This window comes from Canis lupus, chromosome 38 (assembly GCF_048164855.1).
Source record: "Canis lupus baileyi chromosome 38, mCanLup2.hap1, whole genome shotgun sequence".
NCBI lineage: Eukaryota > Metazoa > Chordata > Mammalia > Carnivora > Canidae > Canis > Canis lupus.
Genome location: NC_132875.1, coordinates 8,600,895 through 8,612,715, shown reverse-complemented (window position 1 = coordinate 8,612,715; position 11,821 = coordinate 8,600,895).

Here is an 11,821-nt window from a genome sequence, read left to right as displayed (position 1 = left end):
ATTTCAGTGATGTAGCTCGTAGTCAATTTTGTAGAGACGCAAAGTAGGATGGATGTGGGCTGGGGGCTGGAGGCAGGGGAAGTTGAGAGTTGGTGTTTAAATGGGCACAGATTTCCACTTTTGTACAATGAAGAGCATCCGGAGACTGGTTGCACGACAATGTGAGTGGACATATATATTCTCAAGAGTTACGGTTGTTTCCTACAATCAGAATCTATCACTCAATGTCCGCAGGTTCGCCTAGTGGGCCTCTTTTGATGTTCTTTCAAGATAGGTGACCCCAAATTTGTATACCTTGGGGTAGCCTCGTAATGTCTCCTTTTGTCCTCTTTTAAAAGTGTGATCCTGTTTGTTAAAGGGATTTTACTTAACTATGGAAAGAAATGAATCCATGAAATGAAACCAAGTAGAGCTCTTAGAATATGTCTGGCACTTTGGTAAGCCCCTAGTCATGTTAGCTAGCTAAATACAATAGAAGTTTGCTGTTACTGTTTTTCTTATTTGTTGCCAATATTTCTTACTTGCGGGGCACCTGCATGGATCAGTGGTTTGGGCGCCCGCCTTCAGCCCAGGTCATGATTTTGGGGTCCTGGGATCGAGCCCCACATGGCTCTCTGCTCAACGGGGAGTCTGCTTCTCTCTCTCCCTCTGCCCCACCTTGTGCACACACACTCTCTCTCATAAATACAATATATTTTTTAAAGATTCTATTTATTTATTCATGAGAAACACAAAGAGAGAGATTGGGAGGCAGAGACACGGGCAGAGGGAGAAGCAGGCTCCCTGCAGGGAGCCCGACGTGGGACTCGATCCCGGGTCTCCAGGATCATGCCCTGGGCTGAAGGCAGTGCTAAGCCACTGAGCCACCCAGGCTGCCCACAATATTTTTAAAAAAATATTTCTCACGTGCTGTTTGTCTTTTATTACTCTTAATGGTGGCTTCTGAATTACTGGTCTTTCCTTTATAATTTCTTCATCACTCTCAACCATAGAAAGTCTTCTTTAATCTTGAGATTTAATAAATACTTTCTTGTAGTTCAAAAAAGGGGAGAGAGAAATGAATCCAGACTGAAAGATTTTTAAATCCTTGTCCACTTTGTGTTCTCAAAATATCAGGGACAGGTAACGGCCTGATAAATCATTTCGTTTATACCCTCATCTCTCTGATGAAGAAGCAGCTGGCTTCAAAGATGTTACAAGTGACAAAGTCTGACCCTGGCAGGCTGCACACTTGGGGTTCTGGAAGACGAGCTCGCCAACATTTTCATCAACAGCGACCCTTTCTCATGTCTCCTTGTGGACACAATCCTAGAAAAGTCTGGTCTATCAAGCGGCCTTTAAGTCATGAAGCATTTATCAATCAAAGACTCTGGTCTGTGTGAGTTAATCCCTGCTGCCCTGCTGCATGGATATAATCCCAAGCAAAAGCACCAAAATGCAGTACCATTTCTTTCAAAATTGTTGGTAAGTGGGAATGGTTGTTAGTTCCAGGTGTTACCGGAGAGATCCACTAGAGGTCAGAGCAAACTCCCCTGGATGCCGTGCTTAGGGCCTACCACCCACAACAGGGGGACCCTAAGACCTGTCCCTACAGCAGACGCCCCCTCGCCCCCCAAAAGTGCTTTGCCTCCTGGCTCACATTATCTAGATTTAACCAAGAGCAAGTCTTCTTTCTGCTGCCTACTCACGGATTCGGGGCTAATGTTCTTCACTGCTTCCGTTGGATTTTGCACTTTTTAAAAATTCTTGGATTATTTAAATCCTTCCATCTGGCTACAAAGACACCTTAATTTCATGCCATGGGATCCCTCGTATCCAAATGCGATGCTTTCATAAATTTTCCTGGAACTTTATGGAATTTTGCACTTTTAAAATATTGTATGAATCCACCAGGGCCAAAACTCCATAAAGATACTAAAATGACATCCAAAAATAACATAGTCTTTTATAACCGACTTTTTATACCATACGCTTTTTTAAATTAGAATACTGTGATGAACCGACAGCTTTTTGCCGAGTTCATTTGTTTCAGGTATTTGTAGTCATTAGTTATTTTTTGGTGTTTGAAATGTCATAGGTTGCCAAAGCCACCCTTAAACTGCCCATGGAGCCTTTGGACAAAACTGTGCGTTTCTTTTTAAGTACCTTCGCTTTCTGGTAACAAGACACGTCCCAGAAATACAATCCGCTGGCTTCCTAAGTCCCAATTGATATTAGAGACCAAACTGTGAAGACTGGGGGGTGTTTATCTGATTTTGTGCCACTGGGATGGTGTGACTTGTTGGGCGGTTCAGGGACAGAGATGGAAATACACACAATAGGTTCATAGCCATTTTGGGGGGCATCTGGCTGGCTCAGTTGGTGGAGCATGCCACCCTTGATCTTGGGGTTGTGAGTTTGAGTCCCACCCACACTGTGTGTAGAGATTATGTCAAAAATAAAATCTTTAAGAATAATAATAAATTCAGGGGTCTCTGGGTGGCTCAGTCAGTGAAGCATCTGCCTTTGGCTCAGGTCATGATCCCGGGATCCTGGGATCGAGCTCCCAGCTCAGCAGTAAGTCTGCTTCTCCCTCTCCCTCTGCCCTCCCCTACTTGTGCTCTCTCGCTGTCTCTCTCAAATAAATAAATAAAGCCATCTTTAAAAATTGTTCATTGTCATTTTCAATTTAGTCCTAATTGTACATCACACCCATAATATTTAAATTCTTTTTTATATCCCACCTCCAGACCCCAATATTTACATTCCTAATCCTATAGTTAAACTATAATTACACTTCGTTTTCTTTGATCATAGACGACACATGTAATCATCACTCCGAAGCTCTTGATTTATAACAAACTTAACAGAATGACGATTTATTTACTTGCCAGTAAAAGAATCAGATCCAAAATAGCGATGCCAATATTAGCACTTATTATAAAACTGCTAAATAAAATTCAAATTTGTATTTGTTCTTGCCTTCTTTCTTAGAATACAGCATAGGATACACAGTGAAATTACTTTGGTCCAGAGAACTCTGAAATAATTCCTCACTCCTGGGTCATGGAAGTTCTGTCTAAATGATTCCATTCGTTTTCAGTTTGGAGGGGTCAGAGGTTGACAGTTCGGAGCTCTCACTATTTTAGCTTCTATTTTCAGCCACTGGCAAAAGGGATCATTTTATTAGTTCACATCATGAAGATAAATAGAAATACTTCAACAGCTCCATCCTCAAAGTACTAAATGAGAATTTCACACTGTCTGGCTCCCCCACAATGACTCAGTTATAAGTGCAAGATTTATATATGCGCATTCTGAATAAGGCCGGACAAGCCTATTCAGACTTCCACTGTCCAATTTCTCTTAATATACTTAGAATCTACAGTTTCATGTCTCTGATTAGATTTTCATTGTACTAAATCCTCTTCTAATATGAGAGCTTTTTGGATCATCTGCCTCCTACCCCACCCCCGGCCCCAGCCAGCTTTTCTTCTCTCAGTCATATATGATAGCTTTCCCTTCTAATCAATATATCGTGTGTGCTAAGCATTGTCCTATCACGCCAGGGGTCTAAACGATGCTTTCTTTAGTTTTACAATATATGTGAGACACGATGGTTTTGTGTTGCTGTTTTCTCAATATAATACCATTTATTCAGATAATATACCTCCAGGAAAAATACACACATACTGGAATATATTTCTATATGTATTATTAGAATGGCATACTATTGGCAAAGGGCAATATATACACTGATGTGGGTTTTTCAGATTTTGTCAGAAATATTCTTTTGGGGTGCCTGGCTGGCTCAGCCAGTTGAGCATCTAACTGTTTTGTTTTTTGTTTTTTTTTTAATATTTTTTTTCAATTTTTATTTATTTATGATAGTCACAGAGAGAGAGAGAGAGAGAGGCAGAGACACAGGCCGAGGGAGAAGCAGGCTCCATGCACCGGGAGCCCGATGTGGGACTCGATCCCGGGTCTCCAGGATCGCGCCCTGGGCCAAAGGCAGGCGCCAAACCGCTGCGCCACCCAGGGATCCCCATCTAACTGTTTTGATTTCAGCTGAGGTCATGATCTCAGGGTCAAGGGATCGAGCTCTGCATCAGGCTCCGCACTCAGCGCGGAGTCTGCTTGTCCCTCTCCCTCTGCTCCTCTCTTCCTACATTCTTTCTCTCTCTTCCAAATAAATAAATAAAATCTTTTTTTTTAATTTTATTTATTTATTCATGAGAGACACACACAGATAGAGAGAGAGAGAGAGAGAGGCACAGATACAGGCAGAGGGAGAAGCAGGCTCCATTCCATGCAGGGAGCCTGACGTGGGACTCGATCCCGGGTCTCCAAGACCACACCCAGGACTGAAGGTGGCACTAAGCCACTGAGCCACCTGGGCTGCCCATAAAGCCTTTTTAAAAAGAAATATTCTAGGATCCCTGGGTGGCGCAGCGGTTTGGTGCCTGCCTTTGGCTCAGGGCGCGATCCTAGAGACCCAGGATCGAATCCCACGTCGGGCTCCCAGTGCATGGAGCCTGCTCCTCCCTCTGCCTGTGTCTCTGCCTCTCTCTCTCTCTCTCTGTGTGTGACTATCACAAATAAATTTTAAAAAATAAAAATAAAAAAAAAATAAAATAAAATAAAAAGAAATATTCTTTTAGGGGATCCCTGGGTGGCTCAGTGGTTTAGCACCTGCCTTTGGCTCAGGGCGTGATCCTGGAGTCCTGGGATCTAGTCCCGTGTCGGGCTCCTGGCATGGAGCCTGCTTCTCCCTCCTCCTTTGTCTCTGCCTCTCTCTCTCTCTCTCTATGTCTATCATGGATAAATAAATAAATAAATCTTTAAAAAAAAAGAAAAGAAATATTCTTTTAACTCATAAGATCATAATTCTGGCCTTAGTCATCTACACGTATATCTTCCTTTTTTTTTCTCAGTTTTAATTTCAATTCCAGTTAATGTACAGTACACATACGTTTTTCTATTATCAGTATTATTAAGTGAAAATAGCTAACTAATTTTCCATCTTCAGTGGCTTTTGGGGAAAAGCAACCAGATTAGATATAATTCCGCCATAGCGTTGAAGGATTATTCCAACTGTCATATATGTCACCCTGAAGCATTATCCGCAGGAGACTTCTGACTCTGTTGTAGGAGGATTCAATCGACCCCCAATCTCCATCAGGCAGATATAAATCTGTGCACACACAATCCTATTCTACGCTGGTGTCAAGGCGCAGCAGGTGCACGGAAGCCTTGGGGAGGGAGTGGCATTCCAGAGACAGACCAGGCTCTCGGAGGTGCGCAGCCTCCGAAGCTTCCATTCCCGGGCCAGTCACCGAGCTGAGTGTGGGCTCGCCTGGCACCCAAAGGCGACTCCTGCGGGGCAGCGAGGAGAAGAGAGCCAAGCTCTCAGTGATGGGGGAGCGGGCAGGCTGGATCGGAATCTGGCAGCGCCCGGACAAAAGCACGCGCAGCGCTCAGCCCCGTGCTTGCCCCCCTTCCCCTGCGCAGGGGGCGCGCAGACAGGAGGGAGCATCCCGGCCCCCGGAGCATCCCAGCCCGGCCGGAGCCGCACCCTGAGGCTGTGCTCCCAGCCCGCCCACCCACTGGGTGCCGACAAGATCCAGGCCTCCGGGCCCTTGACCCTGGTGGCCTAGGAGTTGGGGTGTGGGACTAACCGGGGGCGAACTCACCGGGGCCGCGGGCGGGCCCAGGCCGGCTCGCTGCACCTGCTGGGCTCCCGAGTCAGCCCCTGGCGGTAGCCCCAGCCCGGGAACACTTGGTCTCTCTGGGAAAGGGAAAGCCAAATTTCGGAAGAGACTTCAGAATTCAAGAGAAACTATTCATAGAAGATCCCTGGTTTATGATTGTACCAAATCTCAGCCGTAGCATCCTTCGAGGGGGATCCCATGGTTTTTGCTGTATCTGCCTGGAGTCTTCGCTCTTTAGCTTTGGTGAAGAAACCCAAGCCCCGAAGGGAAATAAAAAATGTCATGTGCCCGGCAGCCTGGGTGGCTCAGCCGCTTAAGCACTTGACTTCGTCCCAGGGTCTGATCCTGGAGTCCTGGGATGGGGTCCCATGTCCGGGTCTCTGCATGGGGCCTGCTTCTCCCTCTGGCTGTGTCTCTGCCCCTCTCTGTGTGTCTATCATGAATAAATAGATAAAATCTTTTTTTTTTTAAATGTGCCTTAAATTCCCAATTTTGGGGCTCCTGGGTAGCTCAGTGGTTGAGAGTCTGCCTTTGGCTCAGGTCATGATCCCGGAGTCCTGGGATCGAGTTCAGCATCGGGATCCCCCCAGGGAGCCTGCTTCTCCCTCTGCCTGTGTCTCTGCCTCTCTCTATGTGTCTCTCATGAATAAATAAATAAAATCTTTAAAAAAAAAATCCCCCCCCAAAATTTAATTATTTAAAAATTCCCAATTTTGCATCCTGTGGGCTCTGCACAATAACCACAGGTAGATATTTTTAAAGAAAATACTTTAAAACATGAATGTGGGGATCCCCGGGTGGCTCAGCAGTTGAGCGCCTGCCTTTGGCCTAGGGCGTGATCCTGGAGTCCTGGGATCGAGTCCCACGTCAGGCTCCCTGCATGGAGCCTGCTTCCCCCTCTGCTTGTGTCTCTGCCTCTCTCTCTCTCTCTCTCTCTGTGTCTCTCATGAATAAATAAATAAAATCTTTTTAAAAAATAAAATAAAATAAAATAAAACATGAATGCAGACGTTAAATTTCTCCCTTCTGTTATGTCATTTATTTTTATCACCTTTTGAATTACAAAATATTTAACATAGAAGACTTCAAATTAAAAATAATCTTGAAAGAAATGAAATAAATAAAAAAATAAAAATAGTAAAAATAATCTTGAAAACATGTTTTTTAACCTTAGAAGAGGTGGAGGTTGACCATCCTCCCTTCTTGAGCAGCTCAAGAACTGAGACATGGCTGAAATTCCTGCACTGTTTCAAGTTCAGTCCTTGGAAAATTAAACTTGTTACATCTGTTTCATGGTTTCTAACCAGTTATTATCTGCTCCAGAGATATATTTCTTTTTTTCAAAAGATTTATTTATTTTATTTTAGAGATCAAGAGAGCACAAGCAGAGAGGGGGAGCAGCAGAGGGAGGAGAGAGATTCCTTGGGCAGACTCTCCACTGAGCGCAGAGCCCGACATGCAGCTTGATCCCAGGACCCTGAGATCATGACTTGAGCTGAAATCAAGAGGTGGATGCTGGGGTACCTGGGTGGCTCAGTGGTTGAGCATCTGCCTTTGGCTCAGGTCGTGATTCTGGGGTCCTGGGATCAAGTCCGCACTGGGGACCCTGCTTCTGTCTCTGCCTCTCTCCCTCTGTCTCTCATGATTAATAAGTAAAATATATTTCTAAGATTTTATTTATTTATTCATGAGAGACACAGAGAGGCAGAGACACAGGCAGAAGGAGAAGCAGGCTCCCTGCAGGGAGCCCGATGTGGGACTCAATCCCTGGTCTCCAGGGTCACGCCCTGGGCTGAAAGCAGGTGCTAAACCGCTGAGCCACCCAAGCATCCCAATAAGTAAAATATTTTTTAAAAAGAGTTGGATGCTTAACCTACGGAACCACCCAGGTGCCCCCAGACATACATTTCTTCTCGAGCCTAAGCTTTTTTTGTAAAAATAAACCAAGGGTTTTTAACAACTTGGATTCGTAAAACTTTAGGTCTATACAGATTCCATCCCCCTCTATTTTCTTTCTTTCTAAATTCACACATGCATTACAAAAGATTAAAACAAAGTATTAAAAAAATAAAATAAAATAAAACAAAGTCTTTATATGTCGACAAATGGAAACTTTGTTTTCAGTTAAATATCTTGCAATTTATTCCAAATATGCAGTTATTTTTTTTTTAATTTTTTAAAATTTATTTATGATAGTCACAGAGAGAGAGAGAGAGAGAGAGAGAGAGAGGCAGAGACACAAGCAGAGGGAGAAGCAGGCTCCATGCACCGGGAGCCTGATGTGGGATTCGATCCCGGGTCTCCAGGAACGCGCCCTGGGCCAAAGGCAGGCACCAAACCGCTGCGCCACCCAGGGATCCCTTTTTAAATTTTTTTTTTAATTTTTATTTATTTATGTTTGGCGCCTGCCTTTGGCCCAGGGCGCGATCCTGGAGACCCAGGATCGAATCCCACGTCGGGCTCCCGGTGCATGGAGCCTGCTTCTCCCTCTGCTTGTGTCTCTGCCTCTCTCTCTCTCTCTCTCTCTCTCTCTCTGTGACTATCATAAATAAATACAAATATGCAGTTATTTTTAAAGCTGTAAGGATTTTTTTTTTTACTCAGTAACTGATAATATATTTTCATGAACCTTAAGTCTCCAGCATTTTTGCTTCTCCAGAGGGCAATCTAATTTTATCAGTGAGGAAAGATTCCTGTGGATTAGCACTCAGCATCCTTTCTACCCCTCTTCCTGGGCAGAGGCTAAGAGATGAAGCCATGTTCCAGAGTGTTTTGAGCACTAGAGGGAACTTGGCAAGTTACAATCAGGTGCACCCTGGAAAGCTCTGGAAGGCAGAGTGGGGTGAAAGCTGTGTTTCTGCTATTTTTGCTGTTCTGATAGCACAATCCTGCAGGTGTTGGATTTTTCTGTGCCAGAGACCAGTGTCTGGCACAGAGACAGGTGTGTGTGGGGGGTGTGTCCGTGGTTGGAGCCGGAGCTCCCCGTGGGGGGTGAGGTGTCCTTGCAGCCAACAGCTCACAGATGGCTTCCTGCTGCCCCGGCTCCTTGACAGTGCACAAGTGACAGCTCTGTTCTAGCAGTTACTCTGGAAGTGGCCCAGCATATAGCCTGCTCTCCCAGCCCTTCTGGTCATTTGGAAGCCCTGAATTCCCTCTGCTGCATTCTGTCCCATGTGGCCATCCAGACGGGCATACGGTGGGTGGGAAAGCCGGAGACGAACCACAGGACTCCTGGGGCTTGAGGAGGGAGTGGGCAGTGGGGGCCTAGAGGGCACCTGCTGGGCCTGGAGAAGCAGAATAGAATGGTCCCAGTGGGGGCTCCTGCAGAACTAAGGGAAGAACGGAGAACACCTGCCAGGCCCAGAGGGCGGAGACAGCAGCGTGGGCACGTGCCAGGGAAGGAATTTTTCTGTTCTCTTCTCTGTGTTGGCCTAGGAAGGGTCAGGAACCAGTCTGCAAGCTTGGGGAGCTCAGTGGCATTAGGTGGGGGAAACAAAAGAGAAACTTAATGCTTCCTCACTCCCCTTTACGCACACGCGCGCGCACACACACACACACACACACACACGCAGAGCCTCTATCAGGTCTGAAGGAGGAGAAGGGATGAACTTTATTTTTTTTTAATTTATTTTTTATTGGTGTTCAATTTGCTAACATACAGAATAACACCCAGTGCCCGTCACCCATTCACTCCCACCCCCCGCCCTCCTCCCCTTCTACCACCCCTAGTTCGTTTAAGGGATGAACTTTAAATCAAGTTCAAGGTGGGGCACCTGGTTGGCTCAATCAGTTGGTTAAGCATCTCACTCTTGATTTCAGTTCGGGTCCAGAGCTTGAGATTGAGTCCAGCAGGGAGCCAGCCTGAGGTTCTCTCTCTCTCCCTCTCCCACTGCCCCTCCCTCTGCTTGCGTGTACAAGTGTGCACACAGTCTCTCTAAATAAATGGATAAAATCTTTAAAACAAAATTCAAGGTCAAGGCTCTGAGTATTACGTGGCATTGAACATTGTAAGATTTAAAATTATGTAAACCAAGGGGCACCTGGCTGGCTCAGTCAGAGGAGCATGTAATTCTTGACCTCTGGGTCACGAGTTCAAGCCTCATGTAGGGCATAAACCCTACTTAATAATAAATAAATAAATAAAATTATATAAATCAAGACCACGTTTGCAACCTTGGAACTTTTTGTTACCACTGTGTGATCAAAAAACCTAAAAGACTGCCTAACTTCTCACCCAGGAGCAAAGGAAGCACTTTCCATACTGAATAACCTCTAAAGAGACGATGGCAAGCAACGTAAAGATGGTTTCTGACTACACCTCTTCAAGTCCTGCTTGCTCACTGGTTGTAGAGATTTACTTGTGGATCAATTTTCAGTTATTCCAGTGTTTTCCTTTAACAGGCAAGCTAAATGTTGTGGTATTTGAAAGGTAAAAATGAATTTTGGGGACTTCATCAAGATAAAAAGCTTCTGTACAACAAAGGAAGCAATTAACAAAACTAAAAGGCAGCCTACAGGGGATCCCTGGGTGGCTCAGGGGTTTAGTGCCTGCCTTTGGCCCAGGGCGTGATCCTGGAGTCCCGGGATCGAGTCCCATGTTGGGCTCCCTGCATGGAGCCTGCTTCTCCCTCTGCCTGTGTCTCTGCTTCTCTCTCTCTCTCTCTCTCTCTCTCTCTCTGTGTCTATCATGAATAAATAAATAAAATCTTAAAAAAAAATAAAAGGCAGCCTACAGAACGGGAGAAGATATCTGCAAATGATGTAGCTGATAAAGGGTTAGTATCCAAAATATATGAAGAACTTATCAAAATCAACACCCAAAAAAACAAATAATCCAATTAAATGGGGCTGAAGACATGAATAGATAGACATTTTTCCCGAGAAGACACACACATGGCCAACAGACGCATGAAAAGGTGCTCGACATCGCTCACCATCAAATCAAAACTACAATGAGATATCACCTCACACCTGTCAGAATGGCTAAAATCAACAACACAAGAAATAACAGGGATTGGGAAGGATGCGGATGGAGAAAGGGGAACCCTCTTGCACTGTTGGTGGGAATGCAAACTGGGACAGCCACTCTGCAAAACGGTATGGAGGTTCCTCAAAAAGTTAAAAATAGAGCTACCCTATGATCCAGCAATTGCATTGCTAGGTATTTACCCAAAGGATGCAGAAATACAGATTTGAAAACAAACTGAGGGTCACTGGAGGGGAGAAGAGTGGGGGGATGGGGTAACTGGTGATGGGCATTAAGGAGGGCACATGACGTAATGAGCACGGGGGATTATGTAAGACTGATGAATTACTGACCTCTACCTCTGAACCCTATAATACATTATACGTTAATTAATTGAATTTAAATAAAATTTTTTAAAATACAGATTTGAAGGGGTATGTGTACCCCAATGTTTATAGCAACATTATTAACAATAGCCAAATTATGGAAAGAGCCCAAAAGCCCATCAACTGATGAATGGAGGGACGCCTGGGTGGCTCAGTGGTTGAGCATCTGCCTTTGACACAGGGCATGATCCTGGAGACCTGGGATCGAGTCCCACGTCGGGCTCCCTGCATGGAGCCTGCTTCTCCCTCTGCCTGTGTCTCTGCCTCTCTCTGTCTCTCATGAATAAATAAATAAAATCTTTTAAAGAAAACTGATGAATGCATAACGAAGAGGTGTTATATATATATACAATGGAATATTACTCAGCTGTCAAAAAGAATTAAATCTTGCCATTTGCAATGACATGGATGGAACTATGTTTTATACAAAGCAAAATAGAGAAAGACAAACATCGTAGGATTTCACTCATGTGGAATTTATGAAACAAAACAGATGAACATATGGGAGGAAGGTGGGAAACCCTAAGAGACTCCCCCCCCCCGCTTTTTTTAAGATCTATCCCATTTATTTGAGAGACAGAAAGCACATGAGTGGTGGGAGGGGCAGAAAGAGAGGGAGAGAAATCTTCAAGCGGACTTCACACTGAGACTGAGACCTGACCTGGGGCTTGATCACGGACCCCTAGATCATGAGCTGAGCTGAAATCAAGAGTCAGCTGCTTAACTAACTAACAGGTACCCCCAAACCAGCAGAGACTCTTAATGATAGAAAACAAACT